Below are 24,924 nucleotides of genomic sequence, written 5' to 3'. Positions count from 1 at the left end.
TTAAGTTATATCAAAAATTAAGTCAATATTTAATTTTAAATAACTACAAATGTGTAACTAGAATTTAAGTAGTGCATTATAATTACATTTATTTCCTTGTAAAATCATTTTTCCCTAGAGTCAATAGTTTGTCATCATTCTTTCATTTACTTACTTTTCTATATACGTAATGCTATTTTTTCCCAAATTGGCAGTAAAAAATTTAAAATTATGTAGAGGACACTGAAGATAGAATACATCAAAACTCTTTTAAGTCCTCTCCTCCTAAGCTTTCTTCAATTTAGAGGCTAGAAAACAAATTCTCATCTTCACAGAATACATTGTAATATGACCCAGTCCTTGGCGGTGACGTGTAGATGGAACTTACTGGGTAGACCTTCCAAGAATTTTGTGTAAAATATGAGATTTGATTTCTGTACTTCTTTGACCTTCTGCTTTCTTATCTTCCTGTCTAAAGGAAACGTTTTGGGTTTTTTTGCCTTCCTGGTTAAAGCAGTGAATTAGATGTCTGACTGTGTTCGTTACCATGAGACAATAAGGAGATCAATATTTATATTCTTGGGATGTCAGGTGTTATGGGTTGAGTTGTACCCTTCCCCACCCCACCCCCAAATTCTTATGTTGACTCCTAACTGCCAGTACCAGAATGTGAACTTATTTGGAGACAGGCTTATCGTAGATAAAATTAGTTAAAGGTGGGCCCCTAATCCCATATGACTGGTGTTCTTATAAAAAGTTGAAATTTGGACATAGATCCCCACACGGAGAGAAAACACCACGTGAAGATGAAGGCAGAGATCAGAGTAATACAGCAGAAGCCAAAGATTGACAAAGATTGCCAGCAAACCACAAGAAGCTAGTAGAGGGGCATGGAACATATTCTCCCTCAGAGCCCTCAGAAAGGCCCAGTGTTGATCTTGGACTTCTACCCTCTAGAACTGAGACCAAAAAAAATATGTTCTTTAAGTCACCCAGTTTGTGACACTTTGTTATGGTAGCCCTTGCCAACTAACACATCAGGGCATAATGCTGGAAGATGCATGCGTCTCTGATGATACTGAGACCCAGAGTGTCTCTAGCTCCTATCCAGTACTGTTGTGTGAGACATGAAACATATAATCCTTTATTACTTAAAGCTGTTGTTTGCTGGGCTTTTTTAAATTATGTACAGCCTGCCGCTTCTTAACTGATACAACTGCTTTCAATACTATTTTCAATCTGTAAAATGCATCAGATAATCTATCAACGACACTTTTCTCCACAACAGCTACCTCTTGAAACTCTCCATTCTGCCAATCCATTTTAGCCACGTTGCTTGCTTCTCATGTTGAAATCTTCCATATGGGAATGCTCGTTTATCTTTATTCTTGGAATTCCTTCTATTCTATTGTGTGTCTGATTCCATGTTTCTTACAGTCCAGATTTCTTTTCTCAAAATTAAGCTCCTCATCTAAGAGCTCCCTGACAAACAGTACAAGGGAGAGAGGAACTTCCTAAAAACTTACACATTAGAAAATATACTTATTCTGTCATTGCCATGTTTGATTGATAATCTGGTTGCACAAAGAGTTCTATATAGGCTAATATTTTCCATAGATTAATTATAACATTTTTCTCAGAATTTTGAAGGTGTCATTACAACGACCTTCAGAGAGTTCCTTTGAGAGCTCAGTATTCTAATTCCTCTACCTCTGTGTCTCTCTTTTAGACACAGGCACACAGAGACACACACACACACACAACACATACACACACACAAACAAGTTTAAATGTCCTTGGCTATCCAATATTTCACAGTTGTGCTCTTTCTTTAGTTTTTTAAATGATTTTTCTGAAGGATACATACCCCTTTCTGTCTGGATTCTGAGAAACATTCTTCTGTTTTTATTTGTACATTACATCCCCATTCATTTTCTTTGTTTTCCACTTCTGAGAACACTATCCTCGGATAGTTGGCCCCCGAGACTTGGGCTCTAATTACCTTTTTGTTCGGTTCAATCTTCAATCTCTTTTTTTTTTTTTTTGGTTATACTTTGTGGAAAATTTCATCAACTTCTTGTTTCACTTTTCTGTAATCCTTTTTTCTTCTGACTTACATATTTAACTTTCAAAGGCTGTTTTCTATGCTCTAAATGTTCTTTTTCTCATAGTATTCATTATTTTATCTACCTAAGCACATTAATGACAGCCTTTTCAGATTTTTGCCTGTTTCTCGCATTGTTTTTCGTCCCTTCTAATTTCCTTTGTTTTTTTAAGTTGGGTGTTCTCTTTTAAGTATCTGGTGATACTTAACATTCGCATTTCAAGTGAGACTCTAAAAAAATTATTGACATAGATATGTACGTCAGAGAGCTCATGGTAGCTTGCTACCATGTATTTCATTGCCTTGTATTTCATTAAGACATTGCAAAGTTACACTATTTGCACATCTTTTCCCCACCAAGGGCCTTTCAGTTTTTCTAGAGATGAGTCCTATAGTCTCTTATCTGAAGATGTGCAACCTTAACTATCAGATCACTATGGACTGGGACAGGGACGGCGCTGCAGGAAGGGTATCAACATTCACTATGCTGCCTTTCACTTAACACATTATTTGCAGCAAAGTTCCTCAACATCTTATGTTGCTGGGTCTCACATTCAATTTCTCCTGAAGAAATGGGATATTGGTGATTTCGGCCAACAAAGAGTTGCAAAGGGAAACGAGGTCTGTTCCTTGTAATGTCTTAAACCATCATGCCAGTTTTCAGCCCCTACTCTCACCCCTACCTACTTTGGCTCCTCCTGCAATGATTTCCTTCTTAGTTTCTGTAAGGCAAAGCGGCTGGCTTTTAATTAGCTTCTCCTCTGCAGGCATGTACTTTCATTCCCTGTTCTGCTGTGTCGATTATTTAATTATTACATTCATGCTCCTCTTTCCATCTTCCAAAAAAAATGTTGACCTCTCTTGTTCTTGTCCACTATTCTTTTCTTTCTGTATTAGATCAAAATGTTTTTATTATTCCATTGCTGTTTCTGTGATGAATTTTAGAGAGAACAGAGGGATGTCCATGGATTAAATCTATCATGATTGAATGAAAATTTGAATAGTATTTAAAAAAAAAATCTTCTCATTGGAAAACAAGCAATAGATTCTGCCAGTAAAGGATGGCTATAGATGGGAGGAAATGAAAGTTGCTCTTCAGAACCATTTAATCTTAATTAACAAATTACTATAACAGATGACTGCTAGTGAGACCAATAATAGAAACTCAAGAAACACGTACTACAGCTTGTAAGAGGAATCGCAGCATTCATATGATCACAAAGAAGCTAATCTTTTCAGTGTTAAATGAAAAAATACTGCAGCACTTTATTAACATTCCAATTCCTGAAAATGCATTAAAGTGTGAGATATTGTCAACCAGTATCCTGGGCATCAACAGCAATCTTCATGTAGATTTTACATGTTTTGCATATGCCCTTATTTTTTAAGATAGTGAGCCAACATACCCTAAAACTTAAAGTATAATAATAATAAAAAGAAAATAATAACATTTCAAATAAATAAACTGCTTTCCCTTTTACAATATTGAATATCTGGTAACCTTCCTGGTGATGACCAGGTGAAACTGAAAATCAGCTGATGGTTCAGTAGGGACAAAGATTCTGTTATTTGTTCTTTCCCAACAACTCATGTCTTAATTCGAATACATTGAAATAGAGCTACCACACGGCCAAGGTAAATGAGCATCTAAGAAACAGTGTCTTGGCTCACAGGACCATCGTAGAAAATAATGTTCCAGTCAGAAAGGCCAGCGGATAGGCAATAAACTTTTAACTGAATATTGCGTATAGATTAGCTAATTTTTAAACTTCAAACTGCTGAGTTAAATAAAAGTACCAAAATCGTGTTTTCTTTCAGTTGGCAGAAAGGGGGCCTCCAGAGCAAAGGGGAATTCAGTTATAGACAAATTAAGAAAGCTACACCTGCTCTCCTCAGATTTGGATTGTAAATTTCATGCTCATAATAAGTATAATGATATTATCCTTATATTTGCCTCACTTATGAAAATGTACTAAGGGAACACGGTTTATTGCAGTCTTTGTTTTCTTTAATATATAGTTTGCCCATATAGACGAATTCTGAAACCCTGTTTGACAAAGGTCATCTGGACAGCAGGACTTCAGTACCTAATGATACTTTTCTCCATATGACAGAACATATTTTAAGACAAAGGGTAGTGTTTTAGGAGTCTTGTAATATAGGTCCTAGTAGGTTACAAGTAGATTAGGCAAGTTACTTTGGGTGATTTGATGCCTACCTATTCCCATGCTCAGAATAGATTTTATAGTGACTCTTTAAACTTCGTAACTTTTATAAATTAATAGTGATAAAAATGAGTGATAATTAAGATAAAGTCACTTTAAAATGTAAAGTTAACATATAATACAAGCTATTATTACATAAATAATGATTGCTATTTTCAATGAACCCCATACAATTCTCAACAAGTCTAACTTTATAAATTAATTATTTCTAGATTTTTGTCAATGAAAAGTGAGGCTACTTGAAATTGGAATACAAGACACAACTAGTTTATTTTCTTATTACATTGAATTCGTTCATATATAAACATATTCATATATATGTATGTAAATTAGCTAACTCAATATTCCATTCTAGCATATAGCAACTCCCTTAGCTGATAACTTAAAAATTACATTTCCTCAATTTTCTTTTGCAATTACCATCCTTATCCAGCAAATACGTATATCTATAAGAGATGTTGATGCAAGCAGACTGAGTCAGATGGAAAAACAGGTGAGTTATATGGAATGTAGTTTCTAAGTAAGGTGATAAAGTTCTAAAGCAAAAATTAATTCAAGATGGATTAAAGACTTGCATGTCAGACCTAAAACCATAAAAACCCTAGAAGAAAACCTAGGCAATACCATTCAGGACATAGGCGAGGGCAAGGACTTCATCTCTAAAACACCAAAAGCAATGGCAACAAAAGCCAAAATTGACAAATGGGATCTCATTAAACTAAAGAGCTTCTGCACAGCAAAAGAAACTACCATCAGAGTGAACAGGCAACCTACAAATTGGGAGAAAATTTTCACAACCTACTCATCTGACAAAGGGCTAATATCCAGAATCTACGATGAACTCAAACAAATTTACAAGAAAAAAACAACCCCATCAAAAAGTGGGCAAAGGACATGAACAGACACTTCTCAAAAGAAGACATTTATGCAGCCAGAAAACACATGAAAAAATGCTCATCATTACTGGCCATCAGAGAAATGCAAATCAAAACCACAATGAGATACCATCTCACACCAGTTAGAATGGCCAGCATTAAAAAGTCAGGAAACAACAGGTGCTGGAGAGGATGTGGAGAAACAGGAACAATTTTACACTGTTGGTGGGACTGTAAACTAGTTCAACCATTGTGGAAGTCAGTGTGGCGATTCCTCAGGGATCTAGAACTAGAAATACCATTTGACCCAGCCATCCCATTACTGGGTATATACCCAAAGGACTATAAATCATGCTGCTATAAAGACACATGCACACGTATGTTTATTGCAGCTCTATTCACAATAGCAAAGACTTGGAACCAACCCAAATGTCCAACAACCATAGACTGGATTAAGAAAATGTGGCCCATATACACCATGGAATACTATGCAGCCATAAAAAATGATGAGTTCATGTCCTTTGTAGGGACATGGATGAAACTGGAAACCATCATTCTCAGTAAACTATCGCAAGGACAAAAAACCAAACACCGCATGTTCTCACTGATAGGTGGGAATTGAACAACGGACACAGGAAGGTGAACATCACACTCCAGGGACTGTTGTGGGGGTGGGGAGAGAGGGGAGGGACAGCATTAGGAGATATACCTAATGCTAAATGACGAGTTAATGGGTGCAGCACACCAACATGGCACATGGATACATATGTAACAAACCTGCATATTGTGCACATGTACCCTAAAACTCAAAGTGTAATAAAAAAAAAGAATCTGTAGCAATAACTCCCTTTTCAACAGGTAGCTTCCAATTCAACAGCTTTTGAAACCTCTGCAATTATAGCAAAAGCAAAATGGCCTAGAGAGTTCTGTCTAAAATTTTTTACTTCATGCCTTTAAATGATGGCATAAGCACCTAATTTTCTATATTGCATAATTTTTTGTTAACACTAGCTAGAGTGGATTTGTTGACATCTTCTGAAAAGTGAGCAATTCAGAGATAATTTGTATTTTGATACCTACGTGCCATTGAATGACTTTTCATGATAAACCATTTTATTCCAAATTTATCTGATAGAAAGCGACGTGTGGGTTTCTATAAAAGCACAATAGAATGACATTTGCTATCTGATAGACAAACTGAAATGAAACATTTAGCAGGGGATTTCAGACCCTCCAGAAAAATTCAACTACATTTGATGGCTGTTCTTTCAGTTTTTTTTTCCTTGTGAAGATGTAGCCAAAGAGTGAGAAGTTATTATTTTATTATTTTATTAAATACAGTATATGCTTGTTTTCCTTAGAGTTTTACAACTAAGTATGTGTGGCATATTGTAAAAGAGAGCATTGAATTTCACCTTTAAGTATCTAAGATTAATACTGAATTTGCGTAATCCGAATACAACCAAGAATTCATGGTCCTGATCACAGGTTGATAAAAGATATAAATGAGACTGATTTTGTTTAAAAATACAATAATTGTGTTGGGAAACAAAAAACAAGTTGTGTAACAACTCTCTTCACTTCTATTACATAAAATCAAAGAAAAAAGATTAAAGAAAGTTTCATAAAATATTTGAGTAATATATGAGTATCTGAAATTAATAGTCAATGTGAAACACTGGATAACTGCATCTAATTAGCAAAAAAAAGAGGCTAGTATTGTTACAGTTACCATATTGACTTTGTTATATGGTAAATAGATTCTAAGGTCATATCCATGATCTTCACTTTCTGATATTTACACCCTAATTTGCTCCCTCCCAGTGCAGTCTGGAAAGCTGCAAATATCTGAATGCTGTAAACAAACATATTAGTAAAATAACAAACCTTTTCCCATTAAGCATCAGAGGAGATCTTAGCTCAGGCAAAATCCTTTATTTCAGCCTTGTGTATGACCCAACTAAGCCGCGTCTAGACTGCTAACCCATAGAAACTGTGAAGTAATAAACATGCATTGTTTTAAGTCATGAAGTTTATGATAATATTGTTACTTAGCAACAGTAACTAATGCAGCTAATTTTATGTAATCATAAATTTATTACACCCATAGAACTCAATATTCTTATGAATTCTTATTAGACAATAAAATACACACATGGTATAAATAAATCACATAGGTAATGAATAAAATTAGTTTATATTCTATAACACTCAAAAATATATGTTGTAAACAACTACTTGTAACTAATCCAAAGGTATACTCAAAAACAATTAATTAGGAAGTTTCTCATCTGATAATCGGGATTTCTGAGATGCATTTTCCTACAGGCAGTCTCCTAAAGAGAAGTTCCACTTGGTCAATAATGTTAAATAAACATATATTAAATATGCATTTACTATTGAATTACTTTGTTTGATTTCGGAATGTATAACACAGTAGAGTCTCAAATATTGTGTGAGTTTCTCAAATTACAATGACATGGCATAGTTTTCTCATTTAAAGGCTTTAATTTACACTAAAATTATTATAAAAATGTTAGCTATATATCAAAGGAAAAAAATAGCATCATCAATGCTATGAACAAATCACTATCTTCAACAATTGTCAAGTAATGTTAATCTTTCTTCTTGTATATCTCCACCTATTTCCTCAGATTTCATATAATTATACTTGTAAATATCTCAGTAAGTTGCTCTAAATCCTAAAAAAAAGATTTCAATATATTTTGCTCAGCTACCAAAATTAATAATTTCATTAAGTATACTTGTTTTTCAAATTTCCAATTATGCCACAAATGTCTTTTTTTTTTACAGCTTGTTCACTTCGATCATGATCCATATAAAGTATTCAGAGTAAGTCTTTTATTAATCTATTAATATAATTTCTCCCATCTCTCTTTTTTCTGAAAAATATTGGTAGAAGAAGTAGTTTTTTGCTCTGGCAAATTATTCACAGTTTAGGTTTTGTTTATGGCATTCCTCCAGGTGGTATTTAGTAGGCTTCTGTGCCTACTAAAATTTATTTTCTATAAATTGTTATTTATGGAAAATACAGATAATTCCACAACATTACTTCATGGATAGTACAGATAGTTCAGCAAGATTACTTCATAGTTGGTGTTTGATGCATATGATGTCTGGGTGAATCTATTTTGTATTTCTTAAAGTGAAAAAATAAATGTTTTGAAAAATTTTTAACTTTTAGGGGTGGAAAGAAAATTTTTTACATTTTTAAAACATTTCTAAGAAAACTTGTAACTGCCACATTTTCAAAAGAATTGTCATTTCAGGATAGCACCATGAGAAAAATAATAATTTACACGTATACAAACAAATTTCAGTTTTTAGATTCAAGTACATTACAACCTGTAAATGTCTTTTCAAGTGAATACAAATTAGGTAGTATTTATTTCAGAATACTGATATTATAAATGAATCTACAGAATTTTAGAAAGACTCACAAATGAAATTAGAGTTTCAGTCAAACTTGATTTTTATTTTTTTTTTTGCTCTATATACTTTTATTTACATACATTTTTTCATACAAAAAAAGTCCCAGCATCATTAATGAATCTTAATCATTTCCCCTACTTGATCTGAAATGTCAGTATCAAGTGCTTTGTATCAGGTTTCTATTATTATCCATTATAATCTTATGCATTAATCTTATAATCTTATTCTTCATTTAATCTTTTTTTAAATTTTTTTTTATTGTTATACTTTAGGTTTTAGGGTACATGTGCACAATGTGCAGGTTTGTTACATATGTATCCATGTGCCGTGTTGGTTTGCTGCACCCATTAACTCGTCATTTAGCATTAGGTATATCTCCTAATGCTGTCCCTCCCCGTTCCCCCCATCCCACAACAGCCCCCGGTGTGTGATGTTCCCCTTCCTGTGTCCATGAGTTCTCATTGTTCAAAAAAGGACATGAACTCATCCTTTTTTATGGCTGCATAGTACTCCATGGTGTTTATGTGCCATATTTTCTTAATCCAGTCTATCGTTGTTGGACATTTGAATTGGTTCCAAGTCTTTGCTATTGTGAATAGTGCCACAATAAACATACGTGTGCATGTGTCTTTATAGCAGCATGTTTTATAGTCCTTTGGGTATAAACCCTGTAATGGGATGGCTGGGTCAAATGGTATTTCTAGTTGTAGATCCCTGAGGAATCACCACACCGACTTCCACAATGGTTGAACTAGTTTACATTCCCACCAACCGTGTAAAAGTGTTCCTATTTCTCCACATCCTCTCCAGCACCTGTTGTTTCCTGACTTTTTAATGATGGCCATTCTAACTGGTGTGAGATGGTATCTCATTGTAGTTTTGATTTGCATTTCTCTGATGGCCAGTAATGATGAGCATTTTTTCATATGTTTTTTGGCTGCATAAATGTCTTCCTTTGAGAAGTGTCTGTTCATATCCCTCGCCCACTTGGAATAATCAATATCATGAAAATGGCTATACTGCCCAAGGTAATTTATAGATTCAATGCCATCCCCATCAAGCTACCAATGACTTTCTTCACAGAATTGGAAAAAACTACTTTAAAGTTCGTATGGAACCAAAAAAGAGCCTGCATTGCCAAGTCAGTCCTAAGCCAAAAGAACAAAGCTTGAGGCATCACACTACCTGACTTCAAACTATACTACAAGGCTACAGTAACCAAAACAGCATGGTACTGGTACCAAAACAGAGATATAGACCAATGGAACAGTACAGAGCCCTCAGAAATAATGCCACATATCTACAACTATCTGATCTTTGACAAACCCAACAAAACAAAACAATAAATCGGGAAAGGATTCCCTATTTAATAAATGGTGCTGGGAAAACTGGCTAGCCGTATGTAGAAAGCTGAAACTGACCCTTCCTTACACCTTATATAAAAATTAATTCAAGAGGATTAAAGACTTAAATGTTAGACCTAAAACCATAAAAACCCTAGAAGAAAACCTAGGCAATACCACTCAGGACATAGGCATGGGCAAGGACTTCATGTCTAAAACACCAAAAGCAACGGCAACAAAAGCCAAAATAGACAAATGGGATCTAATTAAACTAAAGAGCTTCTGCACAGCAAAAGAAACTACCATCAGAGTGAACAGGCAACCTACAGAATGGGAGAAAATTTTTGCAGTCTACTCATCTGACAAAGGGCTAAGATCCAGAATCTACAAAGAACTCAAACAAATTTACAAGAAAAAAACAAACAACCCCATCAACTTAAAATATCCGGAAAACCAATGTGAATATTGGTTCAAAAGATAGTTAAGAGATTTGTTTTCATAAGCCTACCTAAGATTAAGGCTTATAATGTATTCTTGTATTTCAAGCTTATCACTAGTTACTAAACATCAATTTACAAATAACATGTTCATTTTTTGTCCTTTTATCAGAAGAGAAAAATTCTAGCTTAAATTCTATCCAGCGTGGGGGAGGAGGACTAGAAAATAGAAAAGATTCAAACAGTCCCATGCAAATATCACATTTTTTCAAATGGAAGAACTTCCAACTGGACCAGAAGTTCAGACTGCTAATGTACTTTTCATTGAAACAATTATTAATAAGTACAAATTTGTGACATTAAGGGTCAGAACCTAATACAGTCCTGACAATCAAGTCCTTTTGGAATTTATTCAACAAAAGTATTATGAGGACAAAAAACAAGTACTCAACATCCAAAGTTTTAAACACAAGCTCTTTCTTAGAAACAAAATCATTCATAACAGGACATGTTCCTAGTGGTATTTTGCAATCAATCCTAAAAAAGTTTTGATTTATAGCCGATGATATTTAGTGAGGAACTATTTTTATAATATATATAGCATTTTTACTTAATTCCATCTTTTATTTATTTATTCATTTATGTATTTATTTATTTTTGAAATGGAGTCTCGCTCTGTCACCAGGCTGGAGTGCAATGGCGGTCTTGGCTCACTGCAACCTCCTCCCAGGTTCAAGCAATTCTCCTGCCTCAGCCTTCCAAATAGCTGGGACTACAGGCATGCACCACCACGCCTGGCTGATTTTTATATTTTTTGTAGAAACGGCGTCTCACCACATTGGTCAGATCTTGAACTCCTGACTTCGTGATCTGCCCACCTTGGCCTCCCAAAGTGCTGGGATTACAGGCATGAGCCACCGTGCCTGGCCAATTCCATCTTTTAATCAAAACAAATTTGAAGAAGTGATTTTAATAGAACCTGATATTCCTTGGAAATGATGAGTTACTAACATGTAGAAATGAACGAAGTTTGTTTTCATGGTGACTGATTCTATAAGGAAATGATTTATAATTAATAAATGTTTGCTATGGTGAACTGAATTTTATCTAGATGATGTCTCAGTATTGCTTTCTCATAATTAACTTTACCCAAAACAATTAGTCCTTTCCATTCCTCATCTCAGTTCTGTAGCCTCCAGACACTTCATTTATTCCATGACTTAGCATTTTTTGTTTGTTTAGCTATTCTGTAAAAGCACTTCTATTATTCACCACGCATACCTCCATTCTTTGCCAAGCATGTTGTCAGTGTGTCATATTCTAGCTGAATTTTGTCCCTTTATTAATCCCTTCTACATTCTGCAAGTCGCATTGTTTTACAAATCAAATTTTACTGTTTCAATTCTGTTATTTCTTATATTCATCAAATTATTCTGAAGCAAAATTTGACGTATTTCTTTATAATTCATGATTTTTTAATTTGTATATGAACAAATAATTTATTTTTCTAAATATTCATAAATTCCCTGTGGGAGTTTTATGCGCTGAGATTTTTCTACATTATTTTTTTCTTTATTTTACAAAATATATTAGATGATTTTATGGAGATTCATAAATTTATTTTTCATTTTGCTAATTTTTTTTGCAGTTATATTGTTATTAGAAATTAGGTATATTAATATACTATGCATCAGGTTAAGTGCTAAGTAATCTATATGCATTTTTTATTACATTAAAAGAACTCTATAAAAATTTATGTCATTGCACCCACCTTTCAATTGATGAAACTGAAGAACAGATATTGTAAGTAAATTTCCTAGGCTGGTTTTGTAGCTAGCAAATGAAAGACTTTAAATTAAGATCCTGCAACCACACATCTTGTATTCTGCAAATATTGATTCATGCAATTTACCTTATTGTTTATTAATAACTGACAGCAGGTCCATTTTGTTCAAGGACTAATGATGCTTTTTGTCGGTACACTTAAAAGAGATTTCTTTATTTTGGAAAACAGATGTGCCAAAGGCTGATAATGTTGAATCTGAAGCCTTCAAGGCCAATGTTTCACGTCTGTGGTCTGGGGAAAAGTATGAAGTTGTAATAAACTAAATACCACTTTGGGGTTTGAATAGTGGATTCAAATACATGCATCACAGCTATGTGTCACCTCTGCCTGTTTTGTCCCCCAATCCCACCATCATTTGATATCCAAACCTAAGTGGCATGGGAGAAGGGTACAAAGGGAAAGGTTATAATCATCCTAATGTCTTTATTTTCCTGACCATCACACAGCCACCTAATAGATACTTCCAGAGAACGTGGTAAGAGATCAGGACTTTGTCAGTTTTGTCCCTAGAGTGCAGTCAGTGTCCCCCTACCAACCCAGAGACTCACGTCAGGTGGTATGACTCTTTCTCAACCCTGCTTCAAGTGTGCATTTTAGAATTATAACAGATATCTGTATTTGAAAAAAGGACTTCCACGGTTTGTTTATCTGTTTGTCACTTAACTTTTTTGACACTTTCATGGCTATTTTAATGAGAAATAGAAAGAGGCAATCACAAACAGAAAAGCTTGGTTAACAGCTTTTGGAAGCACTGGCTTGTGTTCATTGATGAAAATATAATATTTGGACATCAAAGAAACATTTGAAGCCAGCATTTTCTCAACCAGTTATTAATTCAAAAAAATTTTATTTTTCCTTCATGTTTTTGGACCCTTTGCTTTCAGATTAATATATTCAATTACTCTATACAAACACATGCATATCTAAAACATTAAGAGATATAAAAATATATTATTCTGATATTTTGAATGAGAAAGGGTCATATACATACTTTCTAAAATAATTTAATAGAAAAATTACATCAACTTTAACATAATTGGATGAAAAGTAGCATGTTTCTTTTATAATTATCTTACAATTTTTAAAGAAATGACTTAATTTAACTTGAAAATTTATTCACAGATATAATCATCTGTCTTAACAATGTTTGGAATTCAAAACCGTATGCCCATTAAGTATATATTCTCCCTATTCTCAAAAGTGTATCATGTATTTGAAATTATACACACACACAAGAGTATATGTGTGTATGTATGTATATGTGTGTATGCATACATGTACGTGCGTGTGTGACTATATATATATAAAACCACCTTGTTTTCAGATTGTTATGGTTGTTGTTTACCTAGAGCTGTTTAGCATTCCCTTCTACTATGCCTCGTTCATTTTGTTACTCTACTTTTAAATGTCTCCAGAGATTTTTCATTAAAAAAAAATCTCTGCCCTACTTTTTACAGAAAGCCTCTTGGGATTTCTAATTGTTGCTATCCCAGACATCAGTCCAGGTTTCTTCCCCCAACATCTCCTTTTTTCCTCTGCCTGATACCCACATGCTTAGCTCCTTTCCATTGCCTCACCACCGCCCATTTTCTACTCCTCGGTGTTTCCCTTCTTCCCAGGCTCGTAGCTCTTGCTTCTGCTATTCCAAGCCAGCTGCATCCTCTGCTTTCATGCCCCTATTGATGTTTCTTTTTATAAAATGCTTTCCTGTTTTCTTTTGTCTATTTTACTTTTATAGATTCAATTAAAGTCTATCTTTTGCATAAAACCTTGCCAAAGAATACAAATGATGATTTTCCTCCAGATTCCTAAACTCCTTTTAGTCAATACAAAAGTATAAAGTACTTATCTAACTATTTATCCTTGTATACTGTTTATGCTGAAATTTCAAAATTTCAGTTGTTCAAACTAGTTTTTCTCCCACAGCAGTTTTTCACAATGGTAGATGAGTTGTATTATGAGAACCCTTACTAGAAAGAGTTATGAGAAAAAATATTTGATCACACTACTGGACTCCATCTTGGTTTGATTCACTGTGCCAATTTGATTTAGCCACCCTAAAGTGTACAGAAAGAGAAACAACTCCTTAAATTAGTTCACAGATCAGCAATCAGCCAACACAGTACTCCCTGGAAGCCAACCAATCCTCAGTTGTCAAAGACAGACTTGACTAACAGAACAATCACTTTTTCTGATAAAATATGTTGGACTTTCCCTTAATAAGACCCCCCTTTGCCTCTGTTTGAAGTTAATGGCCTTCACAGAGAATGCTCTTCCTTATGATGTATATGAGTTGATAAGATATACTTTTTAAAAAAGTAAAAGCACCATTCTAATACAGATATAAAATTAATGCATGTCAAAGATTGTATACATACTTATTGAAAGAACCAGTTTTGGTTCAAATAAAAATTTGACATATACAATAGATGCTTGCACACCTTGGAGATATTGCAGGTTGCATTCCAGTCCACCACAATAAAGTGAATATAGCAATAAGTTGTTTGCTTCATTCACTAAAACCAATTTTTTTGGTTTTCCAAGGCATATAAAAGTTATGTTTACAATATACTCTAGTCTATTAAGTGTGCAATAGCATTATGTCTAAAAATATGTATATAACTAAACTAAAAAATATTTTGTTGCTAAAAAAACTAATGATCAACTGAGCCTTCAGAGAGCTGTAATCTTTCTACTGGAGAAAGATCTTCCCTCAATGTTGATGCCTACAAACTGATTAGGGCGGTGGTTGCTGAAGGCTGGGGTGGCTGTGGCAATTTTAAAAAATTCGACAGCAATGAAGTTTTTGCTCCATCAATGGACTCTTCCTTTCATGAAAAATTTCTTTGCAGCATGGGATGTTCTTCAATAACATTTCATCCGCAGTAGAACTTCTTTCAAAATTGGAGTCAGACCTCTCAAATTCGGCCACTGCTTTATCAACAAAATTGATTAAATATTCTAAATCTTTTATTTCAACAACATTGACAACAACTTCACCAGGTTGTGAATGTTACTGAAATGACAACAGCAGATTTTGAATATTTAATAAATATATTGTGTCTCAAGAAACCACTTTCATTCCTCATCCATAAAAAAAAAAAACTCCCCGTCAGTTAAAATTTTATCATCGGATTGTAACAATTTCGTCACATCTTTGGGCTCCTATTCTAATTCTACTCCCTTGCTCTATCACATCTGCAATTATTTCCTCCACTGAAGTCTTAAATCCCTAAAATGTCATCCATGAGGTTTGGAATCAATTTCTTTCAAACTCTTGTTAATGTTGATATTTTGACCTTGTCCCATGAATCATGAATGTTCTTAATGGCATCTAGAATAATAAATCCTTTCCAGAAAGTTTTTTAATGTACTTTGCCCAGATTTATTAAGGTATCACTATTTATTGCAGCAATACTGTATGAAATGTATTTCATAGATAATAAGGTTTGAAAGTCCAGTCTTGATCCATGGGCTAAAGAATGGATATTTTGTTAGCAGGCATGAACACAGCATTAATCTCTTTGTACATCTCCATTAGAGCTCTTGGGTAACCAGGTGCATTGTCAATGAGCAGTAATATTTGGAAAGACATCTTTTTTCTGAGCAATGGGTCTCAACAGTAGGCATAAAATACTAAGTAAACCATATTACACACAAATTTACTGTCATCCAGACTTTGTGGTTTAATTTATAGAGCACAGGAAGAGTAGATTTAGCATAATTCTTAAGGGCTCTATGTTTTTCAGAATGGTAAACAGGCATTCGTTTCAACTTAAAGTCACCAGCTGTGTAAGGTCCTAAAAAGAGAGTCAGCCTGACCTCTGAAGTTGTGAAGCCAGGCATTGATTTCTCTTCTATTTGAAAGTCCAAGGTGGCATATTTTTTTTTTCAACAGAAGGCTGTTTCATCTACATTGAAAATCTATTGTTTCGTGTAGACACCCTCATTAATGACCTTAACTAGATCTTCTGGGTCCCCTGCTTCTACATCAGCACTTGCTGCTTTGCCTTGCACTTTTTATGTTATGGACATGGCTTCTTTCCTTAAACCTCATGAGCCAACATGTGTTAACCTCACATTTTCCTCCTGCAATTTCCCCACCTCTCTCAGCTTTCATAGAATTGAACAGCATTAGGTCCTTGCTCTATATTAGGCTTACAAGAATGTTGTTGCTGATTTGGTCTTTTATCCAAACCACTAAACTTTCTCCATATTACTTGCAATAAGGGTCTTTTGCTTTCTTATCATTTGTATGTTCACTGGGGTAGTACTTTTAATTTCCTTCAAGAACTTTAACTTTGCATTAAAAATTTGGCTGTTTGGTGCAAGAGGCCCAGCTTTTGGCCGCTCAGCTCTCGACATGCCTTCCTCACTAAGCTTAATCATTTCTAGCTTTAGATTTAACATGAGAAATATGAGACTCTTCCTTTCACTTGGACACTTAGAAGTCACTGTAGGACTATTAATTGGTCTATTTCAATATTGCTGGGTCTCAGAGAATAGGCAGGCCAGGAGAGAGAGAAAGAGAGACAGACAGACAGAGAGAGAGACAGAGGAAGACAGAGAGAGGAACTGCTGGTGGAGCAGTCAGAACACTTACATTACACTTGTCAATTAATTCTGCTGTCTTATGAGTGCAGCCCATGGTGCTCCAAAACAATTACAATAATAACATCAAAAATCACTGATCACAGATCATCATAACAAATATAAAAATAATGAGAAAAAGTTGAAAATATTTTGAGAATTTCCAAACTGTAATAGACAGATGAAGTGAGCATATGCTATTGGAAAAATGGTGCCACTAGACTTGCTCAACCCAAGTTGCCCAAAATCTTCAATTTGTAAAAAATACATCAGTGAAGCACAGTAAAATTAGGTATGCCTGTATTATATATACATATTATCTACTGGACATTGGACATTATATACTTGCATTAATAAACACAAGAAGCATTTGCATTCCCATCAATTTCCTACAACAAAGTTGTTTTATCACTCAGGAATGTAAAATAGCCTGGTCAAAATAACAAAAGATACACATTCTTTTTGTTAACTTCGACTTTAGACTGGGGACTACATGTGAAGGTTTGTCACATAGGTAAACACATGTCACGGGGGTTAACTGTACATATTATTTCATCACCCAGGTATTAAGCCCAGTACCAAATATTTATCTTTTCTGCTCCTCTCCCTCCTCCCACCCTCCGCCCTCATGTAGAACCCAGTATGTCATTTTCTTCTTTGTGTTCATAAGTTCCTATCATTTAGGTCCTACTTGTAAGTGAGTACATGAGTGAGTACATGAGGTTTTCTGTTCCAGCATTAGTTTGCTAAGGATAATAGCCTCCAGCTCCATCCACATTCCTGCAAAAAACATGATCTCATTCTTTTTTATAGCTGCATAGTATTCCATGGTATATATGCATCACATCTTCATTATGCCATCTCTCACTGATGGGTATTTAGGCTGATTCCATGTCTTTGCTATTGTGAATAGTGCTTCAGTGAACATTTGCATTCATGTGTCTTTATGGTAGAATGATTTGTATTCTTCTGGGTATATACCCAGTAATTGGATTGCTGGGTTGAAGGATAATTCTGCTTTTCGCTCTTTGAAGAATCTCCATACTGCCTTTCACAATGGTTGAACTAATTTACACTCCTACTAATGGGGTATATGGGTTCCTTTTTCTCCACAGCCTCACCAGCATCTGCTATTTTTTGACTTTTTACTAATAGCCATTCTGACTAGTATGACATGATATCTCATTGTGATTTTGAGTTGCACTTTTCTAATGATGAGTGACATTGAGCTTTTTTGTTCATATTATTGTTGGCCACACTTATGTTGTCTTTTGAGAAGTGTCTGTTTAGGTCCTTTGCCCACTTTTTAATGGGGTTGTTTTTTTCTTGTAAATTTATGTTCCTTATTGATGCTGGATATTAGACCTCCGTCAGATGCATAGTTTGCAAAAATGTCCTCCCATTATCTAGGTTGTCTGTTTCCTCTGTTGATAGTTTAATTTGCTGTGCAGAAGCTCTTAAGTTTAATTAGATCCCACTTGTCAATTTCTGCTTTTGTCGCAATTGCCTTTGGTGTCTTCATCATGAAATCTTTGCCTGTTCCTATATCCAGAATGGTATTCCTTAGGTTGTCTTTCAGGGTTTTTACAGCTTTGGGTTTTATATTTAAGTCTTTAATCCATTTTGAGTTAGTTTTTATGTATGGTGTAAGGAAAGGGTCCAGCTTCAATCTTCAGCATATGTCTAGCCAGTTATCCCAGCATCATTTATTGAATAGAGAGTCTTTTCCTCATTACTTGCTATTGTCACCTTTGTCAGAGATCAGATAGTCTCAGATGTGCGACCTTATTTCTGGGCTCTCTATTCCGTTCCATTGGTCTATGTGCCTGTTTTTGTACAAGTACCATGCTGTTTTGGTTACTTTAGCCTTGTAGTATAGTTGAAGTTAGGTAACGTTATGCTTCCAGCTTTGTTCTTTTTGCTTAGGGTTGCCTTTGCTATTTGGGCTCTTTTTGTTTTTTTTGGTCCCATATGAATTTCAAAATAGTTTCTGCTAGTTCTGTGAAGAATATCATTAATAGTTCGACAGGCATAGCATTGGGTCTGTAAGTTGCCTTGGGCAGCATAGCCATTTTAATTATATTGATTCTTCCTATCCATGAGCATGGGATGTTTTTCTATTTGTTTGTGTCCTCTCTGGTTTCTTTGAGCAGTGTTTGGTAATTCTCATTTTAGAGATCTTTCACTTCTCTGGTTAGCTGTATTCCCAGGTATTTTATTCTTTTTGTGGCAGTTGGGATTGCCTTTCTGATTTGGCTCTTCATTTTGCTGTTGTGGTGTATAGGAATGCTAGTAATTTTTATACATTGATTTTGTATCTTGCAATTTTGCTGAAGTTGTTTATCAGCTGAAGGAGATTTTGGGCCAAGATTATGGTGTTTTTCTCTATACAGAATTATGTCATCTGCAAACACAGATAGTTTTGACTTCCTCTCTTCCTATTTGGGTGCCGTTTATTTCTTTCTCTTGCCTGATTGCTCTGGCTAGGATTTCAATACTATGTTAAACAGAAGTTGTGAGAGAGGACATCCTTGTCTTGTGCCCATTTTCAAGGGGAATGCTTCCAGGTTTTTCTCAATCAATATTATGTTGGTTGTGGGTTTGTCATAGAAGGCTCTTATTATTTTGAGGTATAGTCCTTGAATACCTAGTTTATTGAGAGTTTTTAACATGAAGGGGTGTTAAAATTTATCACAATTCACATTATTTTTGAATCAGATTATTCCTAGAAGTATCTATAATACATGATCTAACAATCCACTGCAAGGATACACAGTCATTGCTTTTGTTTATTTCCATTAGAAGTAATTTATTTATTAATTCTGTTAGAAGTAATAAGCATTAAAGTTGCAATGATTTAAACAAAGGAGAAAGGGAAAGAAACAAATTCCTGGCTCATAAGCAGCTCACAGTCAGACACAGTAAAATCATGTAAAATAAATTACAAAACAATATGACAAATATGAGATAAAGGTATGAATACGTATCAAGAGTACTATCCAGTTTTGCTTTCAGAAGTGTCAAAAAACTTCAGAAGTTTTTAGATTAATAAAGCATTTTTTAAAAATAAATTGATTTAAGTTAACAAAGTGTGAGTCTCTTTAAAATTAAGGAAAGCAGACAACTGAAAATTTAGAAACACTGTAAAGAGCAAAAACAAAAATAAAAGTCCATACTTTAATACACAGCAATTAATTTAAGATTAATCCATTGGAGTTCCCTCAGACTTGAGATGGCCTTCCTCAATTTTCCTTCTTGAGCGTATATCTTAAGGAATGTGCCATTTGAGATCTCTAATCTCTGGACTTGTTACTTTCCTTCTACTACGAACTTTTACTGCAACATTTTTTCAAGACTCTTGAAGGATTGGCACTTTTTCTTCCTCTTTGTTTTGTTCATCATTCTCTTGCTTTATTATTTTTTATTCTTTAATCTGTGTTTGCTGATCTTTGGGAGAAAAAATAAAGGCTATGTTTATTTTAGAAATGTGCTGTAATATGCCTAACATTCCTACATAGTTTTTTTTTTTCTTTTTTTCAGTTTCAAGAAGAACAACCTTAAAGATACTATCTTTTCAGGGCCCAGCACTTTCTTTAGTTTGGCTTCTTTCAACTCAGAGATAAAATGACGACAACAACAACAACAAAAACCCTAACACAAAACAACTATAAGTTGTGTTTCCTTCGTTTTGTGTATATTTTGTCTACACGTCTAACATTATCTTCCGGTTATGTAACAATATTAATTTACATTGTCATGATGATTAATTGTTACTTGTCTTTTTTTCAGTTTCCTACTCGGTCCCTATTTTCAGTAGATTCATTATTAAAACATAAGATTAAAATTAGAAGAGGCTCATAGGAAAGAATGAGCTTTGTTTGCAAGTGCAAAGACTTGACCTGAGATGTCTTTGATGAAAAATAAAATTACAGAAATAGTATATTGTTGCACATAAGAAAATTAAGGGAAAGATAATGGTTATGAGAACTTCAGATTAAAATGCATTCAGGTCTCACTCTCTAATTCTTATTTCTATATTTGTCTGTATTCTCTTTAACTGTATTTCTTGAAAAAGTGAAAAGCATTTACTTTTGTATCAATAGGACTGCATGCTCGCTACTCTAATCTGTGATAAAATACTGCTTTTCTCCCAGGTAACATTTAACAAAAACCAGGGAAGTCTTCTTATGTCTCTTGCTTTAGGTATATGTTTGTATTTTGGACTACTGTATCTACTGAGATGATGAATTTAGCTCTTTATTCTATTAATGTGGTGAATAAGATTAATTGATTTTTAAATGCTAACCCAGCATACATTTTTGGAATAAACCACACTAAATAAGTTTTCTAGTTACCTGTTGCTGCCTAACCATCCTAAACTCAGGGTTGCTATAATAATAAACAAGTTATTTTTATTTTTAGGTCATATGGCTCAGGGGGCTGACTAGGCTCAGATGGGTGGGTTTTACTCACAATCTCTTATAAGGTTACAGTCAGATAATGGCCAGGGCTGGAATCACTGCAAAGTTGTCCTCATCCATATATAAGGCAAATGATGCTGGAAATCTCTCCATATGATCTAGGTTTTTCCACAGCAGTGACTGGGTTCCCAGGACAATACTACTGAGAGAAAAGAGGAGAGATGCTGTGTTGCCTTTCAAGTCTAGCCTAAAAAGTCTTTTTAAGTAAACAAAAATTAAGATAATTCATCAGAAATAGGTCTACACTTTAAGAACGTTAAAGGAGTTTCTTCAGGTGATGGATTTTGCATAAACCTGGGATTATGGGGGTTTTCTGCCTCTCTCCTAGTAGCTAATATTTGCTTCACAGGAGAGAATGTTCTAGAAAACTGTGTGAGATGTCTAGGCCAAACCCCAAAGCAGTAAATCACCCACTGCATCATTTGGCCTCCAACAGGAATCTCCCTCTCCTGTTCCATGCTCAGTTCCCAGTCTTTCTCCAGAGCATCTAGTGATGACCCATGGAAAAGATCTTGAGGGTGTGTGTGAAATAATCTTGCTACATAACACTCACAGTTCTCTAAATTGTCATGCTACCTTATTTTTGCTCTTTTATTTTTTCCTTTTTTTTTTCTTCTTTGAGACAGTCTTGCTCTGTTGCCCAGGCTGAAGTGCAGTGGCAAGATCATGGCTCATTGCAACCTTGACCTCCCAGACTCAGGTGATCCTCCTCAGCCTCCAAAGTAGCTGGTGCTACAGGCATGTACCACCATGCCTGGATAATTTTTTGCATTTTTTGTAGAGACAGGGTTTTGCCCTGCTTCCCATGCTGGTCTTGAACTTCTTGGCTCAAGCAATCCTCCCGGCTCAGCCTCCCAAAGTGCTGGGATTACAGGATTGAGTTGCCACACCCAGCCTTGATCTTTAGGAATGTGTTAAAATTGTTGTTTTGTCTTACATGATTTTATTCTCCTCATTTTTTCTTCCAGTACTTCGCCAAAGGTGAAACAGTTTCTGTGTTCCATGTTTTCCGAGAGAAATTTGTCACCCTTTGGAATTCAAAATACTTATTGCTATATGACTTAATATCTCTGATTGATTACCTTAAAACAAACAACACAGTTTTGTATGTTGTTTAGCTATTTTCTTACTGCTACTGGAATAATGACATTCACTTGGGTCTTTCCATGTCCAAAACAGAGTGAAACTAGTACCTTTACCACTGATGGATCTTTTTGCTGGATGTAGAATCTTCCTTTGACAGATTATTTTTCCCTTTGAACATTCTAATAGCTTTTCATATTTGCCTTAATTGCATCATTGTGATAAGCAAGATTTTAAAAGTTTTATCTCTTTTAAATGTATTATATATCTTTTTGGCTGACTTTAAGATTTACCTTTTCACTTCAAATTTCGACATTTGATTATTATGTACCTACTTATAATTTTGGGGGGTTATCATGATTTAAATTTGCTGAGTTCCTTGGGCATATGAGTTGATGTTCTTCATAAAAATTGATACTGGGACCTTATTTCTTCAAATATTCTTCTACCTCAATTTTTATCTTCTTTAGTTTTCTTCTTCTCTTCCATTAAAAATCTACTAGCTTCTTTGATATAATCTATTTTTTAAAGAATTGGTCTTACATGTGTATATATGTGAAAAACATGGAAAAGAAGAAACTAATTATGAAATCTAAATGTTTAGAACAATTTAGAATAACTGTCTGCACACAGACTCTTTCTTTCTGTGCTTCTATTAAGATAATTTTTATATATTTATCATTTCTTTTGCAGTGCCTAATCTACTGTTAAGCATATTCACTAATTCTTTATTTTATATATAATAATTTTATTCTACAATTTCTAGTATAATTTATAGTCAGTTCTTTTTTATATTATTTCATTTCTCTGCTGAGATTCCTATCTCCTAACTCATCATATTCATCTTTTTTCATTAAATCATCAACCTCATTTATAATTGGGTTCAAATTCCTTGTTGGCTAGTTTTAACATCTGTGTTAACTATATTATATGCTATACATTGCCAATGCTATGCTTCTGACAGCCTAGAATATATGTATGTATGTATGTATGTATGTATGTATGTATGTATTTATTTTAAAGGGTATTAACTTCTGTTCTACCAACATGTTTTTAAAATAGTAAATAAGCTGGGTTGTCCCCATACTCTGTTTCAAGATTTTGAGGGAAGTTCAAGAATAGTCAATTTTCTCATGATACAGTAGCTTTATTTCTAAAATATGGTTAAGTTTTAATTTATAACAACTTCAGGCTGACTCCTCTTTCAAAGAATCTTTTGCTTTTCTTTTCTCTAGCCTTGCTTTACTTTAAAAGAAAGTAAATATTTTTCATGAGTGGCCAAATCATGGTGTCATAGAATCGGAGGGTTTTGTTTATGCTGTGTTCCGTTTATTCTGTTTTGCACTAATGACATTTGCTGTGGAACAATACTGATGTGAAGAACACTTGTCTAGTGCTTACTTTTGTGCAATAGTCTTCCACATGAGCAACACAGAACTGATCAATTTGCAAACCATTATTACTTTTGGAATTGCTCCCAGGAGAGAAAAAATAACAATTTTCTTATTTCATCTTCTTAAGAGTCACTCTTTTCTTAACATTACCCTCATTTTTTGTGGTAAAATTCTTTTTTTTACTTTCATAGTAACAAAATTTATGGCATCAGTTTATTAAAAGGTGTGAAGAAGTCAGCTAAATAACTAGTGCTGATAGCTGTAATTCATTTCCTCAGCAATCAATATGCTCCAAAATGAAATCATTTATAAAAACATCTCAGAAAGCAATTTATAGGAATCAGTAACTACCACATGATGGAGAGGGATTATAAGTTGTTATCTAATAATAAAGAGAACAATCTATCAAATATAACTGACCCAGAAATGACAAATTAATAGAATTATGATCAAAGGAATAGAAAAAGACATCAGATCAGTGACTGTAACTATATTCTATATGTTCAAGAACCTGGAGAAAGATTGAAGATGTTAAGTTGTATTAGCCTGTTTTCATGCTGCTGATAAAGACATACTCAAGATTGGGCAATTTACAAAAGAAAGAAGTTTAATTGGACTCACAGTTCCACATGGCAGGGGAAGCCTCACAATCATGACAGGAGGCAAGGAGGAGCAAGTCACCTCTTAAGTGGATGGTAGCAGGCAAAGAGAGAGATTGGGCAGGGAAATTCCCCCTTATGATACCATCAGATCTCATGAGACTTATTAGCTATCACGAGAACAGCACGGGAAAGACCTGCACCCATAATTCAACTACCTCCCTCCAGGTCCCTCTCACATGTGGGAATTCAAGATAAGATTTGGGTGGGGACACAGCCAAACCATATCATAAATGGAGACACAGAAGAATCAAAAAGACACAAATCAACTTCTAAAGATGAAACTATATTTAAGATTAAACAATACACTTGATGGAACTAATAGAAGGTTGTGTATTGCAGAAAAAAAAGTAACGAATTTAAAGACAAAGCAATAGAAAGTATCCAAAAGGAAATGCATAGAAAAAATGAATAGATTATCATTGAGCTATGGGCAACTTCAAACAGCCTAATAT

The 24,924-nt window shown here is 34.4% G+C and overlaps 1 long non-coding RNA gene across 1 annotated transcript; it reads right to left on the bottom strand.

Moving 5' to 3' along the window:
- Window positions 1–1,127: 1,127 nt before the first annotated feature.
- On the bottom strand, window positions 1,128–7,169 carry LOC129490514 (uncharacterized). The gene is made up of 3 exons (XR_008660272.2): window positions 7,071–7,169; window positions 2,771–3,012; window positions 1,128–1,461 (listed from the first exon to the last, which is right to left on the bottom strand). It is a non-coding gene; the product is annotated as an uncharacterized lncRNA (long non-coding RNA).
- Window positions 7,170–24,924: the final 17,755 nt, after the last annotated feature.

The sequence above is a fragment of the Symphalangus syndactylus genome, chromosome 9, assembly GCF_028878055.3.
Source record: "Symphalangus syndactylus isolate Jambi chromosome 9, NHGRI_mSymSyn1-v2.1_pri, whole genome shotgun sequence".
NCBI lineage: Eukaryota > Metazoa > Chordata > Mammalia > Primates > Hylobatidae > Symphalangus > Symphalangus syndactylus.
The sequence above is the reverse complement of the archived record's forward strand: the minus strand, read 5'-3'. Positions and strand labels throughout refer to the sequence as shown.